Source organism: Panulirus ornatus, chromosome 1 (genome assembly GCF_036320965.1).
Source record: "Panulirus ornatus isolate Po-2019 chromosome 1, ASM3632096v1, whole genome shotgun sequence".
In the NCBI taxonomy this organism is placed as follows: Eukaryota; Metazoa; Arthropoda; class Malacostraca; order Decapoda; family Palinuridae; genus Panulirus; species Panulirus ornatus.
This window is the reverse complement of record NC_092224.1, coordinates 22,409,349-22,425,874: the sequence shown is the minus strand read 5'-3', so window position 1 is coordinate 22,425,874 and position 16,526 is coordinate 22,409,349. Positions and strand designations below refer to the sequence as shown.

Sequence of the window (16,526 nt, the reverse complement as noted above, 5' to 3'; positions counted from 1 at the left end):
ATCCCGCATTAGCGGGGTAGCGTTAAGAACAGAGAACTGAGCCTACGAGGTGTGAACCTTCACCTGTACACAAATCGGCGCTACTTTTTAACGAGGGCAGTGACCTCTACGGGCGTAACGAGAAAACACTCACAAACTTTATGGAAAATTACAGGTGGTGTTGAGCTCTGGCTGGGTGAGGCCGGGAGCAGATCCTTGACGAGCTGGGGTAGGAGGGAGGCCAGCAGGAGCAGCGGCGGTGGTGGTGTTCCTGGGTTACTATGGCGACGTGGGTCTTCACCTCGCCCACGTTGGTGCCATCGCGTTCTTCCTCTCCATAACATTCCTCAGTATCGCCCGAGGACGTCACACCGAGATTGGATCCCTTTGTTTTCACATGTTACTATGCCACATCCATTGACCCAACACATCATCTCTGGTGATGGTGTATAGAGGACGAACACTCTGTACATACAGAGGATTCCATCTTCTATCGAGAGAGCGACGCGTACGCACAAGGAATCAGAATCGTATTAAAGACAGGCACTTGTTAGTTCAGATCGTCTCTTGTTATCTTCGTGGTCACACTAGGTGGGTCTTGCTGGTGTGTTGACGACCGGGGAGGAGGACTTTTGTGCTTCATTTTCGTCAAAAGTCAAAATTTCCGTTTTCTCTTTTCTGCTTTTTTTTTTTTCTTTCATTGAGATTCAGAGGTGGGTGATATCGGGGCTTGTAAATTTTATTATTTTTAAATTTTCTTGCCCCCGAAGTTCTAATACCGTATAAAAGGCTAATGGAATTGCCAAGCCTTTTTTTTTTTAACCCATTTATGTACGATATATTTTATCCTCCTGCGTCAGATAATTGCGAAAGGCTTTGGTTATCGTTGGCCAGTTTTGTGCAGGGTCTCTCGATAGAGAAAAGAGGGGAAATGAGTTCCCGATATATTCTGAGCACGGTGGTAATGTTATGCAAATGCGAATAATTGAATATTTAAATAGATTTGTTATAACGTAGTAAACGAATAAAAAATGTGGAAGATATGTGTATATGTTTTATATTTTGAATTGATTTGATATCAGTTTAGTAATTTTTGTATTCTTTTATTATTATTAAACTTAGTCGCTGTCTCCCGCGTTAGCGAGGTAGCGCAAGGAAACAGACGAAAGAATGGCCCAACCCACCCACACACACATGTATATACATAAACGCCCACACACGCACGTATACTTACCTATACATTTCACCGTATACATACATATACATACACAGACATATACATATTTACACATGTACATATTCATACTTGCTTTCTTCATCCAATCCCGTCGCCACCCCACCACATATGAAATGGCACCCCCCTCTCCCCGCGCTCGCGCGAGATATCGCTAGGAAGACAATAGAGGCCGCATTCGTTCACACACAGTTTCTGTCATGTATAATTCACCGAAACCACAGCTCCTTCTCCACATCCAGGCTCCACAAAACTTTCCATGGTTTATCCCAGACACTTCACATGTCTTGGTTCAATCCATTGTATTCTTTATATATGTATATATATATATATATATATATATATATATATATATATATATATATATATATATAAAGAATACAATGGATTGAACCAAGACATGTGAAGTGTCTGGGATAAATCATGGAAAGTTTATACATATATATATATATATATATATATATATATATATATATATATATATATATATATATATATATATATATATATATCCCTGGGGATAGGAGATTAAGAATACTTCCCACGTATTCCCTGCGTGTCGTAGAAGGCGACTAAAAGGGGAGGGAGCGGGGGGGCTGGAAATCCTCCCCTCTCGTTTTTTTTTTTTTTTTTTTTAATTTTCCAAAAGAAGGAACAGAGGGGGCCAGGTGAGGATATTCCAAAAAAGGCCCAGTCCTCTGTTCCTAACGCTACCTCGCTAACGCGGGAAATGGCGAATAGTTTAAAAGAAAGAAAAGAAAGATATATATATATATATATATATATATATATATATATATATATATATATATATATATATATATACATATATACCGTTTTCCCTATACGTCGTGGAAAGCGACTAGGAGGACGGGAGCGGAGAACTAGAAACTGGATGATTTGAATACAAAAATGAGTAACATGACTGTTGAGAGAATAATTGGTGAATTGCTTGTGGAGTCGTTAGCAGAAAAAAAGACTGGTGACTGGGAATACCTGATTTAAAAAGAGGAACATACACAAGTATACGCATTTGAGTAGAAAATATGGTCAGCGGGCATTACTGGATTACATGTCAACTGATAGGCGTGCAAAAGAGAGACTCTTGGATGTGAATGTGCTGAGAGAGGTAAGTGGTGGGATCTTTTATCATTACCGCGTGGAGGCTAACGTGAAGAGTTGTAGAAGTTCTCGGAAAAATGGAACATTATGGGTGAGAATAAGTAAGCTTGAAAAAGTAACCTGTGTGAAGTATCAGGACAGATTTAATGGAATAGTAGGAAATGAAAGTAAGCGGAGCCAGGGGAGTGGGCGAAGTTAATGGGAGGTATTTCGGGAAGCAGTGCTGGCATGTGCAAGAGATGCGTGTGACGTGCGGAAGGTGGGGAGAGGGCAGATTAGAAGGGATAATTAGTGTAGGAATGACGAGGTAAAGTTGCAAGTGAAAGAGAAACGAGAGGTATATGGGCAATACTTACAGGGATGGAGCACAGATAACTGGGAGATGATTAAAAGAAAAAGCGGCAGGAGGTAAAGAGGATAATGCAGGGGAGGTTAAAAAGAAGCAAATGATAATTACAGTAGACTTCAGGGAGTATAACATGTTTTGGAAGGTAGTTGATAGTGTGTGAAAAACAAGAAAACAAATGGGAACCTTGGTGAAGGAAGCAAATGAGGAAGTGGTAACATAGCGATGAAATAAGAAGATCGAGTGAGTATTTTGAAAGACTGGTGAATGTTGCCAGACTTGAACGCACCCGACCTCGATTCGGGTAGTCACCTGTTTAACAAATGGCGTCCTAGCTACGTCTCTCCACTGTATATTAACTGACATATTTCTTTCTTGTATCTCCCCTGATGTGATCATTACACGAAAATGGACTCAGGAACGTATCGTGTTTCATTCCCATGTGGTTAAGAAAGGAATATATATATATATATATATATATATATATATATATATATATATATATATATATATATATATATATATATATATATTGTGTGTGTGTGTTTTGATTGAGTATATATACTGTCGATTTGATTTATACTTTCTCAGAAAACAAATATCGACATTCGATCGTACTTAAATGTCAAGATTATTTTCGAAGAAGTAGCTGGTGAGCTGGTGGTCGTGTGTCCGCCGGTGTAGGCCAGGAGAAGGACGTTCATCTTCCCACACTTTTCTCTGATTCCCTAAACACGACGCGTCGGTACGACCCTTGAACACGACGGTATGATCCTTGAGCGAGACGATACGATCCTTGAGCTCTATCGTATACGATGCTACTATCCCAGTTCTAGTTCGCTGAGGCTTCCATTTTGACTTTAAGGGATCTATTAATATTCGGATAGTTTACGTATTTATCCGTCTTGTATCGGGAATATCGGAATAGTCAGTATATCGGTGAAAGTAAATTACATCCCAAATTTCCTGCTTTGTAATTAGATCAAGCATATCTGCATATGTAGATTGGTAACCAGGAACCTTTGAATGTTTTAAAAATATGGAAAAATTAATTACCAGCGTAATTACATGGTGATAAGGTATGGCCCTGTGGGACACGCAATTACCAGTAATATTGCACAGGTTTAGTATCTCTGCCGGATAAACATACAGATGTTTCAAATGTCCCATTTAGTCGCACAGTCGTCGCCTTCAACCATGACAACAAAGCGAGTCGGCCAAAGAGAGATGAATGATGCCACAATACATTACCCAACCATCTGTCTCCCTCCCACCTCCGTCGTTTGGGCTCAAGGTAAATTTTTGGACATCGTTGGTCTAACGAGGTTTGGTCCCAGGTCGGGAGACCAGGACTGTAAAAGGTGGCAAGGGATGTCGGGGTCTTTGGGGGTCGTTCTTGGTCCTCACTCTAGCAAAGGAATACGAAGGAATTCAACGAAACAGAGCCAATGGGTTCTTTCGAGGCTGCTTGCCATGGTACAGGAGATGAGAGACAAGCAGCGTAGTGCTGAGGGAGTAGAAATGGAAACATGAACGGGGAGAAATGTCTGTGAACTTTGTAACAGAAGGGGAACAAGTAATGTCAGTGGTAGACTGGAGAAGTTACCAGTAGATGTTGATTATTCTGTGAAGACATTTCCTCTCACGGACAAGGTCAACAACACACGCTGCATTGGATGGTATTTGCTTCGTGTTGTTTTGATGAAATGCTTGACACTGATTGTCTTGAAACGCTCGCGTATCAAGCACTCTGATGGAGTTTCTGTAATACGGCGCTCTAATGCTGTTCCTGTAACACAGCAGTCTTAACTTTTGCGTGTAACATAGCAGTCTAATCCTGCACCTTTAACATAGTAGTCTGATCCTGCACCTGTAACATAACAATTTGATCTTATACCTGTAACACAGCAGTCTTGATCTTGTACCCATAACGGAGCAGTGTGATGTTGTACCCCTAACACAGCAGTCTTATTTTGTACCCATAACACAGGAGTGATGCTGTACCCGTAACACAGCAGTCTTATGTTGTACCCGTAACGCAGCAGTCTAATCATGAGCCTATGTTACAACAATCTGATCGTCTTGTCTGTAACACATGTGATGCAAACCCAGGCGCACTGTATTTCTCACATTACATTTAGTAAGAAAAAAGAGAAAAAGGAGATATATATATACATACATATATATATATATATATATATATATATATATATATATATATATATATATATATATATATATATATCACAGTGGACCGTACAGTAACCGTTCAGAATGATTATGTACAACACTGGATCACGACATTTCCCTGGCGTTGATGACCTTTGGAGCAGGACGGTACGACCATTGAGCACGGCAATATGACCTTTGGGTATGGTGGTGTGACCTCTGACCCAAGTAAGGTCAAAGGCAATACCATTATACCCAAGGGACGTACCGTCGTGCTCAAGGAATGTACCACTGTGCTTAAGGGACGTACAGTCGTGCTTTAGGAACGTACCCTCGTGCTGAAAGGATGTACCGTTGTGCTTAAGGGATGTACCTTCGTGCTTAAGGGACGTACCGTCGTGCTTAAGGGACGTACCATTGTGCTTTAGGAACGTACCCTCGTGCTGAAAGGATGAACCGTCGTGCTTAAGGGACGTACCGTCGTGCTTAAGGGATGTACCGTCGTGCTTAAGGGACGTACCGTCGTGCTTAAGGGATGTACCATTGTGCTTTAGGAACGTACCCTCGTGCTGAAAGGATGAACCGTCGTGCTTAAGGGACGTACCGTCGTGCTTAAGGGATGTACCGTCGTGCTTAAGGGACGTACCGTCGTGCTTAAGGGACGTACCGTCGTGCTTAAGGGACGTACCGTCGTGCTTAAGGGACGTACCGTCGTGCTTAAGGGACGTTTCCCTCGTGCTAAAGGACTGTACCCTCGTGCTTAAGGGACGTACCGTCTTGCTTTAGGGACTTCCCTCAACGCTCAAGGGCTCCGCTCAAGAGCCCATTCTTCTTGAATCGCTCGTAACCGAACTTACAATCACAATTTAACATCGTCTTTCAGAAAGGGGCGACTGTAGCTTGAAGCTTGGCAACAGAACTCGAAAACCATTTAGAAAATCTGCCATTCTCTATGAAACACCACACATTAAAATTCCATGAAAATTGTATACAATTTGAAAGAAGAAAACGGGGACATATGAATTCTTTTGAATGAGTACTCGAGTCGTAATATCATAGTTGGGTATATAGACTTTCCGGTAATTAGTCCCATATTTTCCCTTAAGTAATCTTTCTCCTCTCATGGTAAACAGTCAGATGTATACTCGGGTTGACTCTCGTGAAGTTATCAGCGCCCGAGTCTAATTAGGTAAACACTAGTTATTAAAACCAACTCTCCAGAGAGAGAGAGAGAGAGAGAGAGAGAGAGAGACCCAGCTCATGCGGAAGCTGGAGACCGACCCACAACAAGTTAGTTGATCGAGATGAAACGGTGAGGCTTTTCCTGTACATCGAGGACTCGCTCATGTCCTCCTCCATTGTGTCTGTAATGATGACACTCAGACGTAGACTCTGACGGTTGTCAGGCAACCCACCCTGGCTTGTAGGCGAGGCCTGAGTGGGTGTGTCGTTTTGATAAGTCACTCCCAAAAGTCGAGGATTTTACGTGACGACGTTGTAAAGCTGCTGTACTGACATTTGGGGACTTAGGATGTAGCGTCCTTCGTCTACTACACTTCATAATGAGGGACTCATCAGTCGTCTGAATCATCAGTTAACAGCGTATGTTGGTAGCGTACCACAACCCTCGCTCTCCACCACTTTCGCTACCGTCTTACGTTAGAGAATTCTAGGTTAGGTTTTGAGATACACATCCACAGCTTGAATAAATCTTACGTTTATGACATAGTCAATCAATATGATGAATATAAATAGTCAAATAGATATTCATTAGTATAAATAGTCAAATATTTATTAGTATAAATAGTCAAATATTTATTAGTATAAATAGTCAAATATTTATTAGTATTTCTCTGTACATGTTACTGATGCTTTTTAAAACTAACACCACTTACAAAATCAAGACGGTTCTCTCTGATGCTACTTGTGGTACGCGTACCTTTGAATAGAACCCACTGATTTAGACCATTATTCCAGATAATGTAAAATGTATTGTAGGTCTACTGCATCATATAGGCTCAGTACAGGACATTCAGAGGTAGACAGGTGGGTGAACTGTGGTCGAAATGAAGGATGGTATAGAGGGATGTCACGTCACTGTGGCAGTGTGGCAAGTCACTGTGGTGTTACCACATCCCCACACCTGCACGTCCACCACATCTTCACATCTAAATACCCACCACATCTGCACACTCACCACACCTCCCTGCACCTTCACATACACGACCAACCAATCCACTTTCGTCGAAAAAATTCTGACTTTTCACCGACCACTTCGAATTCAGTTTTTGAAATGGAAGCTCAAGAGTTTCCTCTCTAAATTATAAAGAAGATTGCGAGGAAAAATAGTAGGAGAGGAAAAATGCTCTACCAAAAAGTTCAGGTAAATAAAACCTGTGGATTTCTATCATTTCATAATGACCTTCATGTTGCTTTTCATCTTAGAATATGACGAAGATCTTGACAATATAGGTAATTAACTTGGAACTTTGTTTAGATGATGATGGTAATTTACACATTGTTCGTTTCTGGATTTAGTTATGAAATATATTCTTGTATTGTGATGGACGTAATGTCGTTATTAGATAGAGTCGTTATCAGGTTCCAGGCTGGAAGTAAGGGAGGAGCTATGATCGAGGCAAGGTGTGGGCGGGTCTTTCAGTGGGCGATGTTGTGTTAGGATAAGAGGAAGGCACGGGATGATGGTCTTCCCTCGTCTTATGATGCTAAGTATAATTAACAATTTGTGCCTGTGTGCATGTGTGTGTGTGTGTTCGTGTGTGTGTGTGTGTGTGCATGGGTGTGTGCGTGGGTGTCTGTGTGTGTGTGTGTGTGGTAGGTAGAGTATATTCTTTTTAAGGTAAATTGTAAACGTAAACTGTGGCTGCTGGTGTAGGTATGTAAGTTTTGGTTAAAGTCGAAGTGATTGACGATCGTAGCACAATTTTAGAGGCTTGAGTCTGATGTGCTACCCTTGACCACGGCAAGACAGTCCTTGAGCACGACTTTACAGTCCTTGAGCACGACGGTACGACCCTTCTTGAGTACGACGGTACAACTCTTCTTGAGTACGACGGTACGACCCTTCTTGAGTACGACGGTACAACTCTTCTTGAGTACGACGGTACGACCCTTCTTGAGTACGACGGTACGACCCTTGAGTACGACGGTGCGACCCTGGAGAACGACGGTATGACCCTTGGTCACTAAGGTCACAAAAAATATATATACCCTTGGGTCGTACCGTCTTGCTCAAGAGATGAGAAGACACTAAAGAATTATGATGTCATGACTTGTTTATCACGTTTCTTACACATTGATTACTTCATTTTCTTACCGTAATTTCATCTAACATGTCTTGTACTTCAAATTTTGAGAAGAATTAAACTACGGTGACTGAAAAGTATTGCCCCCACTTCCTTCAGTCAGTAGGTTGACCCAGTCAACTTTTTGATCACGTACTTGTGAGTTGCAGTTGTTGAGGTAGCTGAAGATGTGAAAGTAATGTGTCTCTCTATCCCTTCTGGTCTTAACGATTGCCTTTGTTAACTTAAGTTTAGGACGGAACTTCCTTCGAATTGAATATAAGCAAAATTTCTTCTTCCAGAAAATCTATGAATTGATATGAAAAGAAAATTTCTAAACATTTTACCGTTCGATTTATCCAGCTGTGATCTAGCAGGATTCTGAATTTCAATTATAAGGTTGTCTCTAGTCTGATTGGTTTAGCTTGAAGGACAAACAGGCTCCACAGCAAAACCCACGCGCCTACACCCCTACACTTACCACGTCCACAATTTCCCATCACTCTCCACAACCCTGTGCAGTGATTACATCCCGGTGTCTGTACACCCAACATACACTCAACGCGTACCTCATCCCAGAACCAGACACACTAACACACTCGAAATACCTAAACGCCCACAGCACCTACCTCACCACAGCACCCACACGCCCACTACACCTACCTTACCACAGCACCCACGCGCCCACCACACCTACCTCACCACATCACTCGCACGCCCACTACACCTACCTTACCACAGCACCCACGCGCCCACTACACCTACCTTACCACAGCACCCACGCGCCCACCACACCTACCTCACCACATCACCCGCACGCCCACTACACCTACCTCACCACAGCACCCACACGCCCACCACACGACAGTACCTAACGCACTACACACCCTCACACCCACCATCACATCCTGCACATCCACCACGACTCTACGTTTCCAGAGCCACCACATCTCCCCCACGCCCGGACGACCTGGTGCACCTTCACGTTTGCGACGCCAGAGAACACCTGACGCCAACCACACCTGTGCACCTCTCCATCCACCTCACTTTATCACTCTCCAACAAGATATAATCCACACCCATGATACACACATACACCATATCACGCACTACATCTACACACACACATCACTCCACAGCACCCACACCACCTGCCACATCTCCACACCCACCACGCCACCTCTCCACACTCACAACACACAGATCAGAGCTGGGAATCTCATGTGTACCCCGGGATGGAGGGAGGGAGGCAGCAGCCTACAGAGGGAGGCGCTGGGTTACCTGAAGTAGGTCACTCTGTCAACGGGAAATATACTACGACAAAATTTGTTGAGGATATTCAGGATTCTTGTCTCTTGTTATTCGTGTGAACTTTGTCTTTTCCTTTTTATTTGATATATTGTCTGTCATTTAGGGCGTATATATATATATATATATATATATATATATATATATATATATATATATATATATATATATATATAGATAGATAGATAGATAGATAGATAGATATAGATATATGTACTCGATTGATAAAACTGCGCACCAAAGTCTGCGTGTATCAGTTTAACGGACAGTCTGTTTGGAAGTTTGTTATTGCAATGGTAATCATCTTTCACCAGTGATAAGCAATAGATACTTATGGTTTTAGTTACAGATGATGTTCTTTGCGTCTTGTCAACAAGTGAAAATTTAGAAACAGTTCTCTTTTTAAACAATTATACATATTCTGTCAAGTTTACTGTGGAAACAGAAAACAATTGTATGTTACCATTTTTAGATTACTTGATGCTTGGTGTTGCAACCGTGTTTTAAGTTTAGCATTTACAGAAAACACACCTATGTTTGTTCTTGTATGCGTTATTACTCAGCACAACATGATAGAATTAAACAAACACCATTTCATTCGATGTTCTGTAAGGCAATTCGTAAATGCAGTCTACAATTCATTGATGAAAGGTTTTAGAAGATATATTCTATTAGATCCAAGTTAAAGTATCCTAGATCTTTCATAAATAAATCTCTTGATTTTGTAGAAAAATCATTTTATGAGAGATCCCAAACCTCCCCTTGATACAAAGAATCTGTTAGTTCCCAACCTACTCAGAGTCTTGAATGCGAATATAGTATTTAGCAATAGGACTATTAAGAGGATCATAAAAATTTGCCAGAAAATTCTGCAGGTTGTGTTTACAAAATATCTTGTAAAAGCTGTAATATGGTTTATACTGGGCAGACTGGTAAGCATCTCTGTTAGACTTAAGCGACATAGATATTGTATAGGAACATGACAAAATTCATAATGCTTTGTTTATTCATGTTAGAAATTGACCATTATATTGATTGGATTATCGCTTATTCATTTACAACCTTTTGACTCCTTTTTCGAGAGAAATATCATTGAATCTTTTCTTCTTCAATTTAGAAGAATTTGTAACTTGAATATTAGTGAAGATCTGTCTAAGCTGGATAGTTTTGTTGTAGGCTAAATTTGTAAACTGTGTCCTGCCTTGACCTCATAATAAGTTCAATGACAGGTATGGTGCCAGACCCGAAAACCACAAATTGCAAACACGGCAGCGTACCTCCGCTCCTCATATATATAGAAGAGTGCGTGAGAGGAGAAAGTTGAGTGTGAATGTGAATAAAAGCCAAGTTATTAGGTTTAGCTGGCTTGCGGAACAGTTAACTTGGGGATGTGATTTTGAAAGGAGAAAAATTGGAGGAATTGAAGTGTTTTATATACCTGAGAACGGACATTGCACCGCATGGAACCATAGAAGCTCAAGTAGGTCATAAGGTAGGGGAAGGGACGAAGGTTCTGGAAGAGCTGAAGAATGTGTGGAGAGATCGTTATCTGGGAGGACAAAAATGGGTATGTTTGAAGGAATAGAAGTCCAGCAATATCATATGGATGCGAGGTATGAGCTATACCCCTTCCTTAATTAGCCCTTGTCCTCTCACCAACCCTGACTCTACTCCTAAGACATTCCCACACCGTTATTCACCTTTATCCTTGAGCTCTGTTACACTCAGAGCCACAACATCCAGGTTTCTTTCCTCCTAAATACTACCTACCTCTCCTTTCTTCTCCTCTTGGTAACATCCACACACACATTCAGACACCCAACCCGGAGCCTTCGAGGAGGATGAGCACTCCCTGCCTGGCTCCTCCTCCTTCTGTTTCCCCTTTTAGAAGTTGATATACGAGAAGGGGAATAACAGCCCCCCGCTCCCGCCACCTTCAGTCGCCTCTTGTGACAGGCGGTCAATACAGAGGTAGAATCATTTCTCCCCTACCCCAGGGTTAGTGAGTACATGTGTGTATACGACTTGAAAACTTTGAATATATACATATCTTTTTTTTATGCCAGCCCTAATCAAGGCCACCCCATTAACGCTGTATATATATATATCCTGGCCTGAGCTAAGCGCCCATTTAATCGACCAACCCTTAGGGGTGGATGAACAGCTGGGTTGACAGTGGACCGACTACCACAACCAGGAATTCGAACCTATGCGCTCCACCCAGGGCGGCCCGTGAATGCGTTACTATCGGGAACGCTAACAGCTACGCAGCGGAAGTCCATGTATGAGGAATCTAGAGAGATATCTAGTGTCCAGTGATTATCTCTACATATTTATATCGAAGTCAAAATGGTACTGAATGAGAGAGTGATGTAGATTTGTGCATCATAAATGACGCAACATCTTTTCACTATTGCCAGGGTCTGTACGCCTCTGCGTGAGGAGCCACTGTCACATGGAACTTGTCAGGGCGAGGATATAGTATGTCTCTGAATATGCCAGCTGAACCTGGAAGAAGACATGCTGTCGCCCTAATGTGCTCCTGGCAACAGAGTTCGCTCAGCACACAGACGTGTTCCCACTGTGACAGTACATTTTTGAATTTTTTTTTTTTTACATGCAGTGCTGCAGTCCACATCATTGTCATTATTATTATTATCATTATTATCATTATTATTGTTATTATTATTATTATTATTATTGTTATTATTGTTATTATTATTATTATTATTATTATTATTATTATCATTATTATTATCAATATCCACTATCCCTGAGGATAGGGTAGAAGCGTCCTACCGTCGTGGTTAAGGGTCGTACCGTCGTGGTTAAGGGTCGTACCGTCGTGGTTAAGGGTCGTACCGTCGTGGTTAAAGGGTAAAACTGGTGTTAGATATGTTTGTGAAGGACCGGGAGCTGGGTACATAGTGCACGGATATTGCTTGCCACAGAAGTTCTCTGGGGTGCCTACAGTCTCCCCTTCATTTCCCAAGATATTCAGGTGTGTGTATACCTGGTTCCCTCACCCACTATGATTGTCAGGTGTGTATACCTTGTCTCCCTCCCTCTACCAAGACAGTCAGCTATTTGTATTTTGTTCTCTTCACGTATTTGTAATGGTCACGTGTGTGTGTGTTCCTGATTCCCTCCACCTACCATGATCGTCAGATGTGCACACCTGGTTCCTTTCATCTACCATGATAGTCAGATGTGCGCACCTGGTTCCCTCCTCATACCATGATGGCACTAGCAAATTTCATCAGTTTCATAATTCCTGTGTTAGCCCCCGTGTTTCCTCACGCATGGATGCAGCGCACGCCTACTCGTCCAAGCCAGTAAGTGCAGTTGTATTGGTTTATTGTTTCAGTGATGTGTTGAGAAAGTCACAAAGTGTTTTGTTCGCTTCAGTTAGCCAGCGAACGTGGCTCCCAACGAACATGTCTTACACTACAACGACTGTGTCTCACGGCATAACGAATATGTCTCACAACGCGACGAATATGTTCTACAACACGACGAATATGTCTCACAACACGAATGTGTCTCACAACACGACGAATATGTCTCGCAACACGACGAATATGTCTCACAACATGACGAATATGTCTCACAACATGACGAATATGTCTCACAACACGAAGAATATGTCTCACAACACGACGAATATGTCTCACAACACGACGGATATGTCTCACAACACGACGAATATGTCTCACAACGCGACGAATATGTCTCACAGCATGACGAATATGTCTCACAACACAACGGACATGACTATTACAACAACAAGCGTCTCTCAGCACCATGAATCCTCCCTCTCGACACAACCAAAACGTATCTTCTGGCAACACAGAACTCTTCCTTACGTAGCGTTTATCATCAGATCACTTGACACAGCAGAATTTCGCCAAAATCTCTTTTTTACATAATATAAAAGTTGTGTTTATATTCCCGATAACGATCGTCGTCTGACAACGCATTAGCCATTGTGGGCATGATACACGTGCGTGCATCTCCCACAAAGCCCTTCGACCCCTTGGGATCATGACGATATCGTCATTTTCGCCGTCTATATATTCCCTCTGTGATCGCGAGGGGCAGGAAGATGCAAGTCCCTGTCTTATGGTCGACGAAAAACAGAGACTCGGGTTGAACAACATCTTCAGCTTCGTGATGTGTGAGGGAGGTGTTCAAGGGAGGTATTCGTCGACGTATCTTAAGATCCTTGAGGACACTGGTTACTACCCGTGAGTACGACGGTGCGACCCTTGAGCACGAAGGGCATTGTGTCCCTTGAGCACGATGATACTACCCTTGAGCACGAACGGTACGGCCCTTGAGCACGAGTGGTACAACCCTTGAGCACACCGTTACAACTTCTGGGTACGACAGTAGATCCTGAAACACGATGATACTTGAATAACGACGGTACGAGCCTTGAGCACGACGGTTCGAGCCTTGAGCACGACGGTACGAGCCTTGAGCACGACGGTACGAGCCTTGAGCACGACGGTACGAGCCTTGAGCACGACGGTACGAGCCTTGAGCACGACGGTACGAGCCTTGAGCACGATGGTACGAGCCTTGAGCACGACGGTACGAGCCTTGAGCACGATGGTGCTACCCTCAAACACAGTGGTGCATCTGGGACTATCCTTGAACACACCGGTACGACCCTTTGGTGTGATGTCCTGGTCTTTACTCAGACCTCTCAGGGTCGGGTCAAATATCCCGCCATCATACACGGGGGTCGTACCTTCAACGCACAAGAGTCGTACCGTCGTAGTACACGAGGGTCGCACCATCGTGATTGTGAGTCATGCTGTCGTGCTCGTGAGTCGTACCGTCGTCCTCAATGGGTCGTACCGTCGTCCTCAGTGGGTTGAGAGACTGGCGAAGGTCATTTGGAAAATCTATTTATTATACCCAGGTACCGAATCCCACTACCTAAATGTAATTCACTGGTTCTGAGGGACGTAAAATAGATTACTCTGAAAGATACTGCAGAAAAATGAACGACCCAGCAATTCCACTGGTCTTCTGCTTTTATCTGGAACCTTCTGGAATCAAACTTAAGAGCCTTCGGCCCTCGATGGTCTTGTGTGTAAGACCACTCAATTTATCACCCGGTATTAGCCACACAATTTTAACTTTTAATGGGATTGTAGAGCAGATTGTGCCATGCCGGAGTTCACGATGGCCATTTGAAATTTTCTTTTCTTTTTCATTTGATGGTCCAGAGAACTCGAGCCGTTGGTTATGTCTCCTCCGCTTCTACATGTAGGAGGTGGTTGTCCTCACGGTACCCGTCATGTGTCCTGTTTGTGTTTGTCTGTGCATAAATTCTCCTTCGTCTCCTCAGTAACAACAAGCTGTGTACGTCTGGAATTGCTTGTCGTGTGGGTCCATATGTGTTAAGCCGCTTAAGCCTACAACTACTATTCATGCAAATCTGTAGCTGCTCGTCACGCAGGCTTAATGTTTTGCATGTTGGAATGTCCGAATGATTGCATGTAATATCCTCAGGGTAAGCAGTAATGTTTGGATGTGAAGAAAGTACCAAAATCCCGCATGCTTATGTCCGTGTGCATGTACGTATGTTCTATGTTTGTACGCGTACAATGTTCTGAGCTTTCGTCTTTTCATTGGACTCTTTTTGAATTTTATTAGATGTTGGGCAAAGGAAGTGGGGTTAATTGATTCATCTTCCCTCAGCTTAAGTTCCAGTGCAGAACCGAAATGGTATTCATCCATCTTTCTATACGTTTGAAACTTCAGTTTCCAGTCACTCACTCCACAGACTCCTGTTGGGTCTTAACCAGATTGATACAGCTGCTTGGATCGTCTTCCTTCTCAGCTCAGGGTGAAGAAAAGTGAGGTGAATTATGCTAACCTGTGACATCCTGACACAGGTACTCCCCATATCTTAACCCCCGAGCATCGCCACTGTCCGTATCTTAGCCGTTCACTTCTAATATTTCTCCAGTGGTGACTCTCGGGGGGAAAGAGCTAAGGTATACGAGAAGCCGGAGGGGACTCTCTCTCTCTCTCTCTCTCTCTCTCTCTCTCTCTCTCTCTCTCTCTCTCACACACACACACACACACACACACACACGTCCTCAACGTTTATGTTGCAGTTAGTGTGTTACCTGAATCACGTTAGATTTCTGTCAGACTTGCTAAACCTGTCTGTTCCAGCAACCCTCAGCTCGGGTCTGGAGATGAAGCGGAATTGTTTCTGTTTTCAAGACAATCTTTTTCGGAGAATGTGTATGTTTACTTCCATTTTCTTTTTACTATTTATTCTTTTTTTCCCCAGAGGTTTAGTTACTTGTCATGCTTTGAAGCTTTCATTCAAGTTTGAGTTTCTATAAGTGGATTTCTGATCGCTGACCTAATCACATAGGTAAAGCCATGTTGAATTCTCGTCTTCCCAGTGGGCTTACTCTAACCATATGGAACATTCAGATAATACTGTAGCCAAATGGACCGTCAGTTCGAGGCAGAACGGAATCATATACTCGTCAACCCCCTCCAGCCTGCGTCCCAGACTCGCTCAGTAATCACTGTAAGTTCAGGTAATCTGCATGGATTAAGGATGAAGGCTTGTGTCAGTGTTGAAATGTGTTCGAATCACATACGTTCGAACACGCGTCTCGACATTTAGCCAACCAAAGTTGATGGAACTACTTGTTTCATTAGCTCATAGTTTACCCTCGAGGATGTGGCCAAGCTGGGGGAACCAGCCATCTATATATATATATATATATATATATATATATATATATATATATATATATATATCAGGCATATGTGTGACACTGTTTACTTCACACTCGTAACTCTCGGGTCATCATTTCTACTACATTGTACTGAAACATGAAGGGACATGTAGTTAGTGACATGTTGATCCTCAGCCTTAGTTTCCCAGATGAATCTGAAGCCACACAGTCTTACGTCTCTCCAAACAGACACTGGTCCCTGGACGGTCATCATGTACTACAGCTCCTTGAACACGACAGTTCCGATTCATGTGCAACATGGTACGACCCTGGAACACATG

The 16,526-nt window shown here is 42.8% G+C and overlaps 1 protein-coding gene across 2 annotated transcripts in view; it reads left to right on the top strand.

The window, feature by feature from the left end:
* Window positions 1-16,526, top strand: part of LOC139763053 (tyrosine-protein kinase receptor-like) — a 1,458,433-nt gene that overhangs the window by 957,179 nt on the left and 484,728 nt on the right. The window lies entirely within an intron of this gene.